The sequence below is a fragment of the Halichoerus grypus genome, chromosome 8, assembly GCF_964656455.1.
Source record: "Halichoerus grypus chromosome 8, mHalGry1.hap1.1, whole genome shotgun sequence".
NCBI lineage: Eukaryota > Metazoa > Chordata > Mammalia > Carnivora > Phocidae > Halichoerus > Halichoerus grypus.
Genome location: NC_135719.1, coordinates 105,927,754 through 105,939,898, shown reverse-complemented (window position 1 = coordinate 105,939,898; position 12,145 = coordinate 105,927,754). Strand labels below are relative to the sequence as shown.

Below are 12,145 nucleotides of genomic sequence, written 5' to 3'. Positions count from 1 at the left end.
TCCAAGTGGGTACTTGTTTTGGCTCATGATTATATACCCAGGGCCTGTGATAGCTGCTGGCCTATAGTGGGTACTCAATAATTATTTGTTGAATGAATGAATGAATGAATGAATGAATTCCATGCTTTCAGAGTCAGTCTCTTCAACTAAGGTGAAATATTAACTTTGCTTGCACATTAGTGGCTGATATCAACCTCGGACAATCTGTGTGCTGTTTAAAGGACCTTGAGTCCAAGGTGTCAGGCAAAGCAATGGTGAGATTTTCAGGAAGGAATGGTGGGAGGCTGTTGGGAAGAACTGGGGAGGCTGGATTTTTCTGATCCACCTATCTCCTGGTCTATTACTTCCTTCACTGATGCACAGACACCTGAAGACACCAGAGTCATCTCATTAAGAGATGAGCAGCAAACATCCCCAATGTTCATACTCAAGGTAGAGAAGCCACACTGGGGCTCTAGTCCTGTGTAAGCTCTGGACCAGTCTCCCCGATGACTGTCTGATCTCACTGCAGCCTCCCCGCCCCCCCACCCTTCTTTGTCTCTGAGGTCTCTCTGCCGAGCACACTGCCATTGTCTCCCTCAAAATCACAGCAAGGAGTATCAAAGTAAAGTAATGCTGACATTAGAAGGCAGGTGTTTGGGGCGCTTTTGTCACAAAATATTGTCAACACAATATTTTTAGCAGATAATTCTGCAATATCTAGTATATTTTTAATGCACATCCTTTTTCACTCAAGAATATACTTAGAAAATTTGCTCTGGAGGATTCTCAGACAGCATGCAAAGATATATGTACAAACACGACTCTTATTTTTCAAAAAATGGGGGAAAAACTCAACTGTCCAACAGTAGGGACTGGTTAGATAATTCTGGTACACTTATCCTATTTGCTACAGTCCTTTCGTAGAATATTATGCAGCTTATAAAAAATGAATGTATACTTTGACTTTGAAAGATTTAAGCAATATCCCGTTAAGATTCAGAATTTCTTTAAATACATTTTACAGTGATATATAAACATATATTATAAATTGTGGTTATAAGGAGTTCATGTAAAACAAATTTCTATATTGTACACTAGTGTCTATTATTTATAGTCTTTATAACAGCATTTTACTTAAAAATCATGTTTATGCTTTTAAACAAAGATATAAAAATTATTTTCAAAGTATGACGGGTCATTATTAACTTGATCAAGAGGCTGTCCTTAGACTTACAAAGAAGGCAACTATCCAATCCATGATTTCTAGAAAAGTTAGCCATTTGAACCAGTGGTAGGCAGCCTCCAGGATGACCTGCACTAATTCCTGCCCCCTGGTACTCACATCCTGTGTGATCAATAGAATGTGGCAGAACTGATGGTATGTGACTTCTAAAATTAGGTTATAAAAGACTGTGGCTTTGGTCTTGAGTTCTCTCTCTCCTGGATCCCTGTCTGGGGGAAGCCAGGTCATGAGCAGCTGCACGGAGAGGCCCCTGTGGTGAGGAGGTAAGGTCTGCTGCCAACAGCCATATGAATGAGCTTGGAGCCAGTCCTCCAGACCCAGTCACGTCTCAGATGACCGCAGCCCTGGCTGACACCTTAGCGGCAACCTCACGGGAGCACCTGAGCCAGACTCCGCAGCTAAGACAGTTAGGATTCCTGACCCCAGAAACCATTAGATAATACTTGTCTATCGTTTGAAGACACCTGTTTGGATTCGTTTGTTATGTAGCCATAGATCACTAATGCAGGACCCGATCAGCTATATAATTTTTAGTGCCTGTTTCCTAATCTACACAGGCAGCCTTTTAAAAGTTACCATCTCTGTGCTCTAAACTTGGTTTCACATTGGTTCCTGCTTTGCACCAACCTCAAATTGGTAAAGACCAGCAACTAAAGTTAGTATAAGGCATTTTGTCCTGTCCTCGGGAGGGTACCACTAATGATGAGGGGTGTGGACTGAATCCAAGGGAGGTCACCAGAGACACAGGAACCTGGAACCAATATGGTCTCAAACCTTCAAATTAAAATCCTGTGCTTTTACTTCTGCCCTTTTTTTTTTTTTTTTAAATCTGATCCAAACAAAACATCACATTATTAATCCAGGCAATGGTTCACATTAAATGTCACAAGAAAATTCCCATAATTAAGAGAAAAGGACAGACCAGCTAAAAAAGCTGCCCATTATTTCCTTGCTAAGTGGGGTCTCTGATAAAAGAAGAAATGGACTCCTTTCACATGTAGGTTTAATTCTGCTTCATGCCAAGTGCAGAGAAGGAAATGAGCTTGCATTGTAGTAGAAGACTTTTCTGCTCTCCTGTTGGTGATTTTCCACTCAAGACCCTTGGTTTTCAAACCAGCCATAAGCATCTGTTCAAATAATTCTAGGAATGGCTTTTATTTTCTGCTTGAAAATGGCTTGCACATGTATCGCACATTTTTGTATAACTGAAAAAAAAATGTGTGTATGAACTCTCACCTCAAAAATAAATGAGGGGTCAGGGAAGGATAGTGCATGTCCAAGGAGAACCGATCTCTCCCAAGGCACCACTGATTCAGCTTGGTCCAAGGAGACTTGGCAGTAACCGCCAACCTGAATCAAATCTAGAGCTGGTGTGTCTGAGCCTCCAGGGTGGCTTAGTAATGAGGTCATGGAGTCCTTACAAGGAGTTCTCAAACAGCGTGCACGTAAAATATATTCTACACATACGTGTTCTTCTATTTTCACAAGTATAAGTAGATGCCAGTGTGAGCCATCAAATGCAAATTCATTTAAAAAGCACTCTTTAACTAAAGCATCCTTAACCAATGGATATTAAGAGTACAACTTATATACTGAGATTTGTAAAATTTTACTTCAAAAAAAAAGACTTTTCCAGTTGATATGTTGAGAATCATTGTTCTAGAGATGCTACAGGGAGATCAGGGAGATAAAAATTTTCTCGATTTCCACTGCGATGTAACTGCATTCTAATTTTGTTTCACCCACTCCCTGAACGTGAAGATTCCATACACTGATTAAAACAAATCATGCTTTATGTATAATTTCCATTTTCAGAATATACATTTAATGTTAAAAAGAAAAGCAGTCTCCTTATAAAGTCTGGCATATAAAATAGACTATATCATAATTCCCAGTAGGCCAAAAACTTTAATATGAAACAATAAACTATGGAGGAGGAAAGAAGCACCAGAGTGAACTCCCCTCACATAGGCTGCGCAGGATGGTAAGGCACTTTCATCATTCTTTTTCCCTTCTTTTTCTACCTTTCTTCCTACATTTTGAGGCAGAGGCTAAAATTCACTTCCCTGGCTTTCTTGCAGCAAAAGCACAGGTACATCACCCAAGTTGCTGCCCAGACTCCAAAATGGAAGCTTGAAACGTGGAGACCTGGGGATGGTGGATGTGGGTGTGGCGGCAGATGGGGGAGCTACAGTGCTTGCTCCCAGTAAAGGCAACGTCTTCTCTGGACCAGCTCTGTGGTATGATTTGGGTGTTATTTCTGACTCTCCATCCTCTACATCTAAAGACCCTCCATCTCTCCCAGAGATTCGACGACCACTGCGTATCCTGCTGATAAATTCCTTCTACGGTAAAATTCACCCAAGTTAGTTACTACTGCTCGTAATGAAGAATACCCACAGTGGGTAGAGCTGGGGAACAGAGCACAGCTCTCTGAGACTTGAGTCTTTTGACGTCCAGCATGGGCTTTCTAGTTAGGATTTAGGTCACAGGCACCCTGGCACCATCTGAGTTCTTCCCAAACCAAAGAATTGGTAGTAGTCAGTTTCTGATCTTGTGGAGACATAAAGAAAAATACTGGATACATCTACTAAGGTGCCTGCCATCTTCTTAGAATTTATTACGCAGGTCTACACTACTCAAATAATAATGTTCTTGTTGATCTTAGAGGAAAAAAGGGATTGAAAGTCATCAAGGTCTAAACTATGTGTGTTCACTACCAGAGTAAAACAATTTACCATAACCTAAAAACAGATGTCTTTTTCTGCCTTGCCCAAGCTTTTGTTTGATGATATTGGACCAGATGTGAACACATAAGTTTATGCTCCCACTAAAACCACAGTCAATTCTCATTATTCATGGTAGTTATGTTCTACAAAGTTACCACAAACACTGAATTAGCAAATGTTAATTAGCATTGCATCTAAAGGAAATGCAGGGCTAGGTTCCTGGGAACCTCTGGTCACAATATTTGGTCAAATGATCAATATATAACCTTGTTTTATGTGTATTTCTGTTTAAACACACCTTATTTAAGATTATTTTTTTAAGACACTTTAGGGGTGCCTGGGGTGGCTCAGTTGGTTAAGCGTCCAACTCTTGATCTCAGTTCAGGTCTTGATCTCAGGGTCATGAATGAGTTCAAGCCCCACACTGGGCTCCACACTGGATGTGGAGCTTCCTTAAAAAAAAAGAAAGACACTCTATTACTGATTCATTAACACTGAACACTGGGCTAACAGCACTATAACTCATGCCTAAACAAGGCTTATCTAGCACACATATTTTCTCCAAAAGTCACCTCACACACAGACTTTCTGTCCTTGGGAACAACAGCACTTTAACACTATGCTTTGGGGGCTATTTTAAACAGTAAAATCACCATCAACAACAAAAAAGGCACAATAATATGAAAAACATGGCACTAAGTAGACCGTGGAAAGAACACTTATTTCCAGTATGAGAGTTAAAACAAAAAGGCAGAATGTTGCTTTGGTTTGACTTCAGCTGGGTGTATGTGTGTTGAGCAACTCAGTATTTTCACTCTGTTTTGCCTGCAAATGATCACAGAAGTGTCATGAGGACTGACTGGGGGGTTACAAATAAATTTCAGTGAGTAGGCAAATTCACAAATACGGAATCCGTGAATAATGAGGATTGACTGTACTTTGTTCACAAAAATCTTTCTGGATACCATGAACTGCTTTTGAACATTGTTACTACATGCCCTCACTTTGAATTTAGGTATCATTAATCTTTGAGGAGCAATGTAAATTGCAGGGAGAAAATAACCTTCAGAAAATACATTTGGACTTAAATATTAATGTGCTAACGATGATCTTTGTGACATCCTAAATTGGCAATCTGTACGGGAGGTAAAGTTTTAAGATTTCTTGTTCATTCATGAGCAAAAGCAGCTTAATAAAAATTACACCCTGACGGCTTTTCATCTAGATACTCTCCATTGCCCCTTAGATTTTCATTCCACAGATAGATGTTGTGTGGTTTTCAAACATGGCTGCAAACAGATTGCGCATATTAGTTAACATTTTTTTCTAAACTTCTCTATGTAACGCTCACGTGTATCATTTCAAATGAGTGCATACTATTTCACCGAGCTGTCGGATATTTTGATTGGTTCCAATTTTTGCTATTATAAACAGCTCTACTATAAATGTTTTTAAAGAAAGTTTTCATTTCCTTTAAACATTGTTTCCTAAGGATAAATCCCTAAAATGGGTGAAGAAAGTAAGCAGCCCTGATTGCTAGTAATATATTAATTAAGTCCTTTCAGAAAGTGGTGACAAGTTTTCCTTGTTTCCCCAGTGGTTCCCTGCCATTGGTTTTATTTCTTTAATTTGCTAAATTAATAGGTGTGAAACTATATCTCATGAATGTTTTAGTTGCATTTACTTAATTACTGGTGAGGATGAAAAGCTTTTTCATATATTGATTCAGTCATTCACTTAGTCAATGAACATTTATCAAATCCCTACCAGGAGACCAGGCCATTGTCAGACACTGTGCCTACCCTTAGGGAACCTCCCTTCTGCCTGTTTTTACTTTTACACAAACTGCCTGCTAACATTCAACTCTCTGCCTATTGGAGGCTTGTGTCATCATTTTAGCTTTGAATAAGCACCTTATTTATTTAAATTTAGACAATAAATCTTTACCTATGTTATCAAAATCTTCCCATTTCATTTTGCCCTTAGTTTTGATAGTTTGATTGAATAACTTTAATTTCTATATAGCCAGAAGTAAAAGTCATATTCAAAATATTTAACTGGCAAGATAAAATTAATACGTAATAAACCAAAATATTTAACCAAAATATATTTAACATTCCTTTATTTGCTAAATTCACTATATCCTTAAATACTCATAAATAATATTTTATGGAGAAAATAATTCACCAAAACTTTCTAGAAATTTCCAAATCACTTGTTGATTTTTATAAGCTCTTGCAATCTTAACGTAGCTGTCACCTAGCTAAGCGATGCCCGTGTTCAAACCACATAAGAACCATGTCAATGACTTCACTATTGTATTAACAGTCATTAGATCTCCAGTATCTTTGTTCCAGCTGGACATGCTGAAGGCTCTTCACAACTGATATATACCTGGATGCCAGTGCCCCCCGGAGGGCCTGGGCCCACTTTGCCACCCTTACCAACTCTGGGCAGCCACAGGCCAGAGACAGGGTGCTGCACACCCCTCCACCATTGCCTCCCAAACCACTCAGTGGCTGCTGCGGCAGTGAGTACCTGTGCCGTGCTCCTCCCAGGTCCATTACCTCCTCCACGGCAACAGATGGGAGACATCATTAGATACTTCATAATCTCAATGGAGAGATCATTTCTCTTCACCAACCAGTACGAAAATATTTCAGTGATTTAACACCCAATGTAGCTCTACTACTATGTACCAGCTGATTATTAGGCCTGGCTAACCCAAAATAAGAGTTTTATATGAAATGATTACTCAGAAATGTAATTCCTACAGGATTGACATCTGCTTAGATAACAGATCCTAAGCATTCCTAAACACTTTAGGTGGTCAACCTGCTGGGAACACGGGAACACACTGGAATCGTCCTTCAATGCTCCACGTTTGAAATTTGCATGCACTGGCTGAATATCTAACCTAAACACACAAAACCCGCAGTCAAGCTGACGAGAGCATTTAACGCCTCTGGGTAAATTTACACCATCACTTTTATCCAATTATGAATACTGAGCTACTCTTTCTGGCAATTAGACAACCAGTAGATCCAAATTCCTTTGAGGCCAAGTCACTCTGGCTGGGAAGAGCTCAGAAAGGTGGTAAGTAACTGAAAACCTTCCCTCTGCTCTGCGCTCAGACCACCTTACCCTCTTCCACAGGACTTGGGAACAAGGAAACAGATTGTTCTCCAAGAGTAAAACTATTAAGTCTGCTACAAAAAGTTTTTCCAAAACTCAGAAATAAGGCAGAAAGATTTGTGTGCCCTTTCAATGTGATACAAGAGCATGGTCTAACAAGCTCCCCCGGCTTCATCTGACCCTGCGGAGAAGGATGGTTTTTTGATTTACTGCTGATTAGGGTGCAGACTCTATAGAGCTAGATGTTCAGATACGAGGCTGATAAATTACAGATGATTTTTTCTGGTAGAAATACAAATTATTTAATTGGAAAAACTAACCCCGAGATTTATGCCTTAATTGCTCAACAGAATATTAGCCAGTTTGGTATGGAACTTGATGATATTCAGCATTCCTTCTTCCATTGACCATATACACTTCTTGTATTCTTCAAATCAGGTTTTTCATTTGTTGTTTCCTTTCACGAGTTAATTAAACCCTTGACATGTACTCACTATGTATGTGTATGAGATTCACGTTCTCAACTTTTTCAAAATTGACTTTGACGCTCATAACCTAATAGGTTGCGGTGAAGATGTGCAAAGGCATCATCAAAGAGACAGAATTACTTCCAGACATGGCTGGCTAGGTTGACGACAGTAACTTGACTGAATTAATTTCATCACTTGTCAGTTAGGAAGGGGAAGTTGGTGAATCAGCAATGGAAGCTTCATGAGTAAACGTCCATCTATCAAAGCACTGACTGGTGGGGGGGGGGGGAGCGGTGATGCGGGGTCCACTCAGCAGGTGTATCCCTGCGTCTTCAGTAGGCAACCAGCCTGACATCACGAACACACAAACCATTTATCTAGCCCTTTTTTCCTGCCATGTTCATGCTCACTGAGTAACCTCTGGATTGTAAGTTGGTTTCTCAGGCAGGAAAATGATTCACTGGTCAGGCCAATATGAGTAACCCATCCAGTTGGCAGTTCCTATAGATTAATAAACTGTCATTGGCGTGTGGTTTTACATTCCAGTTCTTTGTGGAACGGACAGCGTGTGTCTGTGTTGTGACTTAAGTCAACTCTGGTTCTTCTAGTAGATCAAGTTTCTGGCCTCCCGGCTGTGGCCTACCCCAGATCATGTGATTCCACCAAGGGAAATGCCAGCTGGGCAGAACTCTGGTGACAGTGCTTCTCAGACAATCTGCGGCTATGGACATGTTCTTTGTTCATTTGTTGGTTTTTAAATTTCCAATCCCTGTGGACCAAGGCTTTCATAAAATTCAGTAAAAATATATTTCCACAAAAGCAAAATTTTAAAAAGTCATAGAAAATATAGGCCCATATTTTATTACTAGATTCAATCGAATCCAAATTACTCTGTAATATAGAAGTTCCTTTTAAAAGTATAAAAGTCTCTAAATGCTCACTTCCAATTTATGCAATTTATCTCAAGTCCAGGGACTACACTGTATGTGGGGACTTGTTAGAAATGCAAATTCTTGGGCCTTATCCCAGGGCTCCTGAATCAGAAACTCCGGGGCTATGGCCCAGCAATCTGTGTTTTAACAAGACCTCCCTGTGATTCTGATGCTTGATCAATTTTATGATCCTAGGTGAGAAACACTCACCTAGAGTATACATCAGAAGTCATAAGCTTAAATGGCAGAGGGGCCAGGTAGGCACAGAAATGTAACTGTGACGAGATGAGATTTATAAGGAATGGTAGATTCCTTGGCAAACTGTAGCCTAGATGTCCAGCATGGGAGCATTCAAATCCAGACACACACACACACACACGCTCACATACACACCTCTGGACAAACAAAACTTCTAGTAGCTAGTGTGGGACCCCTGGTCTATTACTTTTTCTAAACATGGATTTATAGTAATCTCAGCCTTAATAAAATGATGATTTGCTTTTTCCTGACAACTGTTTAAGCTCAGAGTATTATATATTAAATCCTGAGTGTATGAAGGCTTATTCTTGAGGTCTCTGTCACAATAATCTATTTCCATTTCTAATTCTATATCATGCTATTTTGAATTATGAGACATTACAATACATATTGAATCATCCTTATTTCTTTCTCTTTGATGGTTTGAAAGTTAATTTTTACCAATTAGTTCTGGAATAATTTTGTTATACTCCAATCAAGTGTTCTGTTAACATTTCAGCTGAAATTGTTAATAATTAGTTCACAATTAGTTCACTTGGTGATGGGTTAGGAAAAACAGGATTTTGGTTCCCATCCCAGCTCTGCTGCTCAGTAACTGTGGCTTGGGGCCTCATCCCGTCAACCGGCAATACCAATGCCTCTCTCACAGGCTTGCTGTAAGAAATTAATAAAACAAGGGGCGCCTGGGTGGCTCAGTCGTTAAGCGTCTGCCCTCGGCTCAGGTCGTGATCCCAGGGTCCTGGGATCGAGCCCCACATCGGGCTCTCTGCTCAGCGGGAAGCCTGCTTCTCCCTCTCCCACTCGCCCTGCTTGTGTTCCCTCTCTCGCTGTGTCTTTCTCTGTCAAATAAATAAAAATCTTTAAAAAAAAAAAAAAGAAATTAATAAAACAGCATATGCTAATCACCTGTCCATTTGCAGTTTCTCCAAAACATGACTGCCCTTTTGCTTCTTCCTATCCTAAAACACTGTAGACCCCTTCTCTTCTCTATCCAGTTAGCAGTTTTCTTTACTTGAGGGGCGAAATAAATGAAGAATAAAACAATCCTGAAAGTGATACATTTCTTCCTTGGTTCTGCTCATCTACAACTTAATTATTTTATATATAGTACTGTCCCTATAACTGTTTTGGGGTGAGGTGTACTATGGTCATAAAATGTGACATCTGATATGATTTCTGATTTCCTCATTCTTACTGAAACTTTCCATGCGTTCTAGTAGAGAGTACATTTTTATAACTTCCTATGTGTCTGAGAAAAAAAATGTTTTCCACAGGCAACAGAAGAAAAAAATAGATAAGTTAGACTACGTCAAAGATACTAATGTGCAAATAAGAACACAATCAACAGAATGAAAAGGCAACCCATGGAATGGGAGAAAATATCTGCAAATCATATAATGGGTTAATATCCAGAATATATTAAAAAAAAAAAACTCCTTTACAACTTAATTATAAAAAACCCGATTAAAAAATAGGCAAAGGACTTGAACAGACTTTTCTCCAAAGAAGACAAATGGTCAATAAGCGTACGACATGATGCTCAATAATCAGAAAAATGCACATCAAAACGAGGAGCTATCACCTCACATCTGTTAGAATGGCTATTATCAAAAAGACAAGAAATAACAAGTGTTGCGAGGATGTGGGGAAAAGGGAGCCCTCCTGCTCTGTTGGTGGGAATATAGAATGGTTCAGTTGCTGTGGAAAACAGTATGGTGGTTCTTCAATAATAAAAAATTGAACTACTATATGATCCAGCAATTCCACTTCTGGATATCTACCCAAAGGAATCGAAAGCAGGGTCTTAAAGAGTATTTGTACACCCGTGTTCTTAGCAGCATTATTCCCAATAGCCAAGAGGTAGAAGCAAATTGTCCATCTGCAAATGAATGGATAAACAAAATGTGGAATATGATTATTCAGCCTTCAAAAGAAAGGAAATTCTGACACATGGATGAAACTTGAAGACATTAAGCTAAGTGAAACAAGCCAGTCACAAAAAGACAAATACTGTATATAAATACTTATATGAGGTACTTAGAGTAGTCAAATTCATAGAGACAGAAATTAGAATGGTGGTTGCCAGGGGCTGGGGAGAAGGAGGAATGGGACATTATTACTTAATAGGTACAGAGTTTCAGTTTTACAAGATGAAGAGTGTTCTGGAGATGGTTAGTGGTGATGGTAGCACAATGAGAATGTGCTTAATACCACTGAACTGTACACTTGAAAATGGTTAAGATGGTCAATTTTATGTTATGTGTATTTTACCACAATTTAAAAAAAAAAAAACCTCAAAAAACCCCAAGATGTTTATTTTCCTTTTTCTACCCTTAATTTTGATGTAAATCACAATTCTGCCTTATTGTTGGTACCATTCTTGCTTCAGTTCCAACTAAGATCTGGGCTGGCGATGGCCTGAGCCCCAGGGAAGGGACTCATTCCGAGTCTGTGGGCTCCGCCCAAGAATGGTTGGATCTTGGCAGAGGCAAGGCCATGCAAGAGCAGATGGGCAGAAATGGGCTGGGACAGGGAAAAACACGGAGTTCCCCCAAAGAGCCCAGTAGCAAACTCTTACTTGTCAGCAAGGTGTCAGAACAGAAGTATGCTGCAGAGACAGGGGAGAGTCTCAAACAAGCTGGGACACGAGTCCTTGAAGGTCAATTCCAGAGTAGAGATGGGTTTCCAGAAAGCTAAGGAGGCACTATCAGAGATGGAGATTTTATCACAGATAGCCTTCCTTCCATTTCTTTCCCATCTCTCTCTGCTGCTGAAGGAGAAATACATCAGGTCTTTATTAAATACTGGTCTGGACCACCCTACCTATATTATTTCCACCGAATCCTCATGGTATGGGGGCAGGAAACTTGAAGGCAGGGCTGACAATGTCCAGGTACTCTAGTGGACTATCCAAGAAGGCCGGGGACAGTGACTTGGTAGCACTTGTCTGGGAAGCTGTTCTCTAAGGTGGCAAAGGCCCCCCATCTCAGGGGCTGCCCAGTTACAGAGCAGACGGGTTCTGCAGTGAAACCCACATTTGTATTCAATCAATGCATATCTTACCATTTGTAGTTATTTTTAATTCAGACAAAGAACTTTCCTTTGTCCTCTGTGGCTATTTTGTTTGTTCCATGGGGCTTTTCCTGGCGCTATTATTTTGGCAATTTTCTCTTTCTTGTTTTAATGAGTGATCTTTTTAGCTTTGTTTCATGTTACTGTATTGCATTTTTTCACTTTTATTAAGTGGGGATAAGGGAGCAAGAAAAGAACTATGAGGGCAATCTTTTCTCCTGGCCAAGTCTGTGGTGTTGTTTCTATATATCCACTCTAATGCATACCTATGGGAGACCCAGCAAAACCTAAATGCAGGAGCTATTTCTCCCATTAAAATTCACT

The 12,145-nt window shown here is 39.8% G+C and overlaps 1 protein-coding gene across 7 annotated transcripts in view; it reads right to left on the bottom strand.

Annotated features, from left to right (window-relative positions):
* Nucleotides 1-12,145, bottom strand: part of GNG2 (G protein subunit gamma 2) — a 117,100-nt gene that overhangs the window by 62,801 nt on the left and 42,154 nt on the right. For 2 of the 7 annotated variants that reach the window (XM_078053690.1, XM_078053691.1), the window contains exon 3: nucleotides 4,253-4,406. The exons of the other annotated variants lie outside the window; for them this stretch is intronic. The gene's annotated coding sequence lies outside the window, so the exon portion shown is untranslated. The remainder of the gene's footprint in view (nucleotides 1-4,252; nucleotides 4,407-12,145) is intronic. 7 annotated transcript variants of the gene reach the window in all.